Here is a 6000-nt window from a genome sequence, read left to right as displayed (position 1 = left end):
AGTGAACTGTGATCTCTGTGATCTCACCTTTCAGACTCTTTTTACAAGTAAATTAGCAAAACCACAATACTTTGGGAAGTTTGAGATCAGTACAGAAAATTTCATGTTGTGAAGTCACCACTTGAGGTGCCTTAGCAATACTAGTTTTGGTAATAAAAGATGCCTAATTAATTTAATTAGCTTTTCTTTTTTTTTCAAAATACAGAATACTCAAGGGCTAAGCAAACCTCTTTATCTTACTATGTTTTAAGAATCAGACTGTACTTTATTACAGGTTCATCTAGTAGCTGGGCAACATTTTAAAGCTATGTCTATTTATTAATATTGAAATTAAAATATACTTTTCAGCGAACAAGTATAATATTTAATTTTTGTCACTTTCAGTGTATTAAATATATATGCCACAGAATAAGTTTTCCAGTTTGGTTTTCCATTTTCCCTTTGCAGCTTTTTGCAGACTGACTTAATATTACAAAATTAAATACAGAGCTATGTTCTTTTGACCTAAAATCTCTGACCTGTGAGATAAAGTGACATTGTTTCTGCTTGAGGACCAGTTCAGCTAATTGTTCAGTGATGGCTGTGACACAGCTGGTACACGATTTTGTTCCCAAGGTAACTCTCCCATACAACGTGATTCAGAATCAATCATTTGTTTTATAGGGATACAGCAGGTGTTACGTGCTGCACATGGGAAAAAGACATTTTTCCTGAGAGGGTCATCCTTTTATTAACATATTCTTTCATCTCTGTTTGTGATGTTGAAAGAACATTTTCAGTATTGTAGCTGAAAGGAACATAATGGTTTCAACAGGAAGGATACTCAGGAACTTCTCCTTTGCTTAACATAAGTTCCCTGAGACTAACATGAAACTAAAAAGCCATAATAAAACTGCAGAGAAATACCTTTTTATTTGCTCTTACCTTCAACAAAATCATACAAACTTTCCCTGTGTCCCCACACTCAAGAGCATTGGTTCACAGTAATAGTCAGTAAGCTACTTTGTACTTACAACACACAGCAGAGACCATCTTATTAAATTTGCATGGTAGGCAGATAGGACAGAGTTATCTCCCAAAGTCTGCTGGTTTTCAGTGTTTCCAGTCAGGGGAGCTGGACTGCATTTATAGCACTGGAATTATTGCTGGAGAAAGCAAAAACTTCTATACCAGAGCAATTATGTATGCCTTCTTGTTCTTGAGACAGCAACAGAAAATAAGAGGTAGAATTTGTTCCTCTCACATGGATGAAGAAAGCTTAATTTTTCACATTTGAACAAGTAACACTTTTAAACACATACCCCAGCCCCAGATTAATATGTGTCTGAATAAAAAATGAAATAATGTCTTCTTCAACGCATTGAGTTATAGAGTACTGAGGGAGCTGGTGGAGGAGCTCACCACGCCACCCTCCATCATTTATCAGCAGTCCTGGTTAACATAGGAGGTCCCAGATGACTGGAGGCTTCCCGATGTGATGCCCATCTAGAAGAAGGGTTGGAAGGACGAGCTGGGGAATTACAGGCCTGTCAGCCTGACCTCGGTACTGGGGAGGATTATGGAGCGAGGCATCTTGAGTGAGCTCACCAGGTAAGTGCTGGACAGCCAGGGGATCAGGCCCAGCCAGCATGGGTTCATGAAAGGCAGATCCTTCCTGAGTAACCTGATCTCCTTCTATGACCAGGTGACCCACCTAGTGGATGAGGGAAAGGCTGTGAATGTTGTCTGCCTGGACTTTAGCAAAGCCTTTGATACTGTCTCCCACAGCATCTTCCTAGATAAGCTGGTGGCTCATGGCTTGGATGGGTGTTCTCTGCGCTGGGTGAAAAACTGGCTGGATGGCCAAGCCCAGAGAGTGGTGGTGAATGGAGCTCTAAATCCAGTTGGTGGCCAGTCACAAGCAGGGTTCTCCAGGGCTCAGTTTTGGGGCTAGTTCTGTTTAGTATCTTTATCAATGATCTGGATGAGGGGATCGAGTGCACCCTCAGTAAGTTTGCAGAAGACACCAAGTTGTGTGGGACTGTTGATCTGCTTGAGGGTAGGAGGGCTCTCCAGAGGGACCTGGACAGGCTGGATCAATGGCCAAGGACAATTGTATGAGGTTTAATAAGGCCAAGTGCTGGGTCCTGCACTTTGGTCACAACAGGCAGGGGAAGGGTGACTGGAAAGCTGCCTGGTGGGGAAGCACCTGGGGGTGCTGGTTGACAGCCAGCTGAACACGAGCCAGCAGTGTGCCTGGGTGGCCAAGAAGGCCAACAGCATCCTGGCTTGTATGAGGAATAGTGTGGCCAGCAGGAGCAGGGAAGTGATCGTGCCCCCGTACTCGGCACTGGTGAGGCCGCACCTCGAGTACTGCGTTCAGTTTTGGGCCCCTCGCTACATGGAGGACATTGAGGTGCTGGAGCGTGTCCAGAGGAGGGCAACAAAGCTGGTGAAGGGTCTGGAGAGCAGGTCTTATGAGGAGAGGTTGAGGGAGCTGGGATTGTTTAGTCTGGAGGAGGCTGAGGGGAGACCTTCTCTCTCTCTACAACTACCTGAAAGGAGGTTGAAGGGCGGTGGGGGTTGGTCTCTTCTCCCAAGTTACTGGCAATAGGAAGAGAGGAAATGGCCTCAAGCTGCATCAGGGGAGGTTTAGATTGGGTATTAGGAAAAACTTCTTCACTGAATGAATGGTCAGGCATTGGAACAGGCTGCCCAGAGAGGTGGTGGAGTCACCATCCCAGGAGGTGTTCAAAAAACATGTAGACATGGTGCTTAGGGACATGGTTTAGGAGGCATGGGTATGTTGGATTTGATGGTTGGACTTGATGATCTTGGAGGTCTTTTCCAACCTTAATGATTCTATGATTCTATGATTCTATCTGTAAGGCTGAAACAAGGCATGGTCTTTTGCTCACTTTGTAAGTGTGCAAAATATTCTTTGATTTCCATGAGGTTTCACATGCAGGCAAACTCCCCAGAATTTGGCTTATTATTTCTAAGGAAACAAAATTTTGGAGATGGCACAAAAGAACCATTTCTAAGTTTGGTGAAAAATAAATTATTAAGAGCTGCATGAAGAGTTACTCTTTTAATTATTTTCTAAATAATTTCTGGTGGTTTTTTTTTAAGAATATCACAAAAGGTTTCTTCATTTATATTAAATCAGGATTTTTTAGCTTAGAGCTGTGAAGAAAATCTGTGACTGAATTTCATGAAACTGACTTTTCTTTTAGTGCTAGTTCCTGTTTAATCTAACCACAAACCAGTATTATCATAAGTTCCTATGAGACAGAGAAGATCCTGTCAGACTAAGTTACGGGAAATCCCTTTCAGATTTATTACCATTTTACAAGTTTAAAAATCAGTGATAATTACTGGCTGCTCTATTACTAGGTAGTTTTCCTTATAATTTCAATCACTTCCTTGACATTTTTTTTTCTTGAAGGAATGCCTTTGTTGATGGTTCATGTAAAGGAGTGTGTGGTGGGTTAGCCTTGGCTAACAGCCAAATTCCCACCTGGCCACTCACTCCCCCTTCAATGGGACAGGGGGAAAAATTGGGAAAAACAGGAACGAGAAATGTTGTGAGCAGAGATGAAGGCAGGGAGCTCACTTCAGTTACCTTTGTGGGCAGACTAGACTTGATTTGAGGAAAATTAGCTTAATTTCTGGCCAATTAAAATACATATTTAATTACCAATTTGGTAATGGAAAATACAATGACAAACATTAAAGCAACACCTTTCCTCCCCCCTTTCCCAGGCCCAACTTCACTTCGTCAGTCCCAACTCCTCTCCCCCTGAGTCATGTGAGGAGATGTGGAATGGGGGCTTGTGGTCAGTCCACCGTTCCTCTCTGCTGTTCCTTCATCCTCACACTTCCCCCCCTACTCCAGTATGGGTCCATCCCAGGCTGCTGTCCTTCATGAACAGTTTGAGCATGGATCCCTCCCACGGGCTGCAGTCCTTCAGGGTAAGCCTGCTCCCATGTGGGTCCTTCACAGTCAGCAGTTCCTTCAGGGTCTATCCAATTGTGGTGTGGTGTCCTCCGTGGGCTGCTGTGTGGATATCTGCTCCTGAGTGATTCTTTCCAGGGGCTGCAGGGTACTACCTGCTCCAGCAGGGTCTCTCCAGGGGGCTGCAGGGGAATCTCTGATGGGGCACCTGGAAAACCTCCTTCCTGCCTCCTGCTCTCTCCTGGGTGACTGCAGGGCTGTTTTTCACACATTTTTTTGCCTTACTCCTCTCTCTCAGAGCTGCTGCATGATGTTTTTATTCTTGTTTAAAGTTGGAGCCAGCTGGACCTGGCTGTGTCTGGCACAGAGCAGCTGTGGCTGCTTCTCCCCTACAGCTCCCCATGGACAGTACCTGAGCACCTGTGCCCAATGCAAGATGTGAGCAGTCTTTTTTCAGATGTAAACTGCTCTTAGCGACTGCATTGCATTTGGCTAAAAAAAAAAATAATACTGAACATCTTGTTTGCAATAAAATAAAATCTGTTACAATAACTGAAAATCTCTCAAGACTTGTTGACCAGTGCGTGCAAATCCAAAAGTCTTTTCTTCCTTCGTATATCAAACCGTTCTGCTTCCATTCCATGTTTGTCTACACCATACGTCCGTACAGACATAGACAAATCTCATTGGGAAACCTAAAGCAGAGGAAGCATGTTACTAGCTGAAGTCTGGTGTGGCAGCACCCTGGTGGCAGGCAGAGGTGGGGGGCAAAAACTGCACAGATCACAAAGACTTCTGCCCTCACCTCTGCTGCTCATGTGAGATAGACCTTACAGTAGGCTGGATTTTATTAAGATTGCCTGCGTAGTAACATATCACATCAGGTGAATAATATGTTACTCAGTCTGTTTTACAGACAATTTACTGGACATTTCTGCTCACTAAGAAGCTAATGTTAAAATCCTTGCAATTCAGAAATTTGGTTTCTTCGATAATTATCTCATTTTAAGTTAGAGGTTCTGTAATTGTAATTGTAATTCTGCGCTTGCAGTTCTTGTGTTTCCATATTTGGAATAAAAGTTTATTACATCGTTTGTTTTATTCATTAAAGTAAAAGTCCTGAACATAAAAGCAAAAAAATTTTGCATTCGATGGGATCAAAATGCTATCTGGAGGTGACACGTCTTTCAAGGCTATGTTTACAAAATGTATTTGCAGGATATCTAAAAAAAACAGCCAGGATATATAAAAATCCAACCACCGTGATGTAAGATGGGACTCAGTCATCATTAGGGTTAAGAACGCTAACATCTCACAATCATGTAAGTCAATATAGATAGACTCATACTGATTTCAATTAGCACAATTAGCAAAGCCCTGAAGATTCAGAGCAGAAAAGTTTATTGCTCTGAAACACCCAAGACCTAAGACATCACAGCCCATCCCAGCAAAGACAAGGCACAACCTTTAGCAAAGGGGAGGGCCAGTGCCTCAGAGAGAGTGGATGAGAGGCTATTTAGTCCTACACAGTCTACTATTAGGCCTGCGGCTATAACTGCACTAATGCTACAGGAGACTTGATTCACATGCATTTGACGATTAAATCTGAAGTACTTACATGTCGAAGAAGATTCTGAGCTTATTTTTTATTGATACTTACCAAAATGAAGAAGCTCAGCTATAGGCTGCGTAGCAAACAAACCCCAGAGATACATGGGAGCAAGATGTTGCATAATAACAGTTCTCCTAAGAGTGAAGCTCTTGATATTTAACATTGCTGTTTAGTTTAGCTGGTTCCTGTGTATCAATAGCAGAATTAATGTATGCATTTATATATGAACTGATATAATAGGTATTTCTAGTCTGTAATATTATCAGTATTAATAATTAGCTTACTATTAAAATGAATTAGTGTGTACATATAAAAGTACATTGATTTTGTAGTAAAAATCTTTCTGTAATTACTTAAGACTCTCATGCATTTCTATCATTCCATTGACACAGGCACTATTATTCTTTGTGAGTCTTAGCCTTTTGCAAAAAACTACCTTAAAACAAAAGAT

This window comes from Phalacrocorax carbo, chromosome 2 (genome assembly GCF_963921805.1).
Source record: "Phalacrocorax carbo chromosome 2, bPhaCar2.1, whole genome shotgun sequence".
Lineage (NCBI taxonomy): Eukaryota > Metazoa > Chordata > Aves > Suliformes > Phalacrocoracidae > Phalacrocorax > Phalacrocorax carbo.
This window is presented reverse-complemented; position numbering follows the sequence as displayed.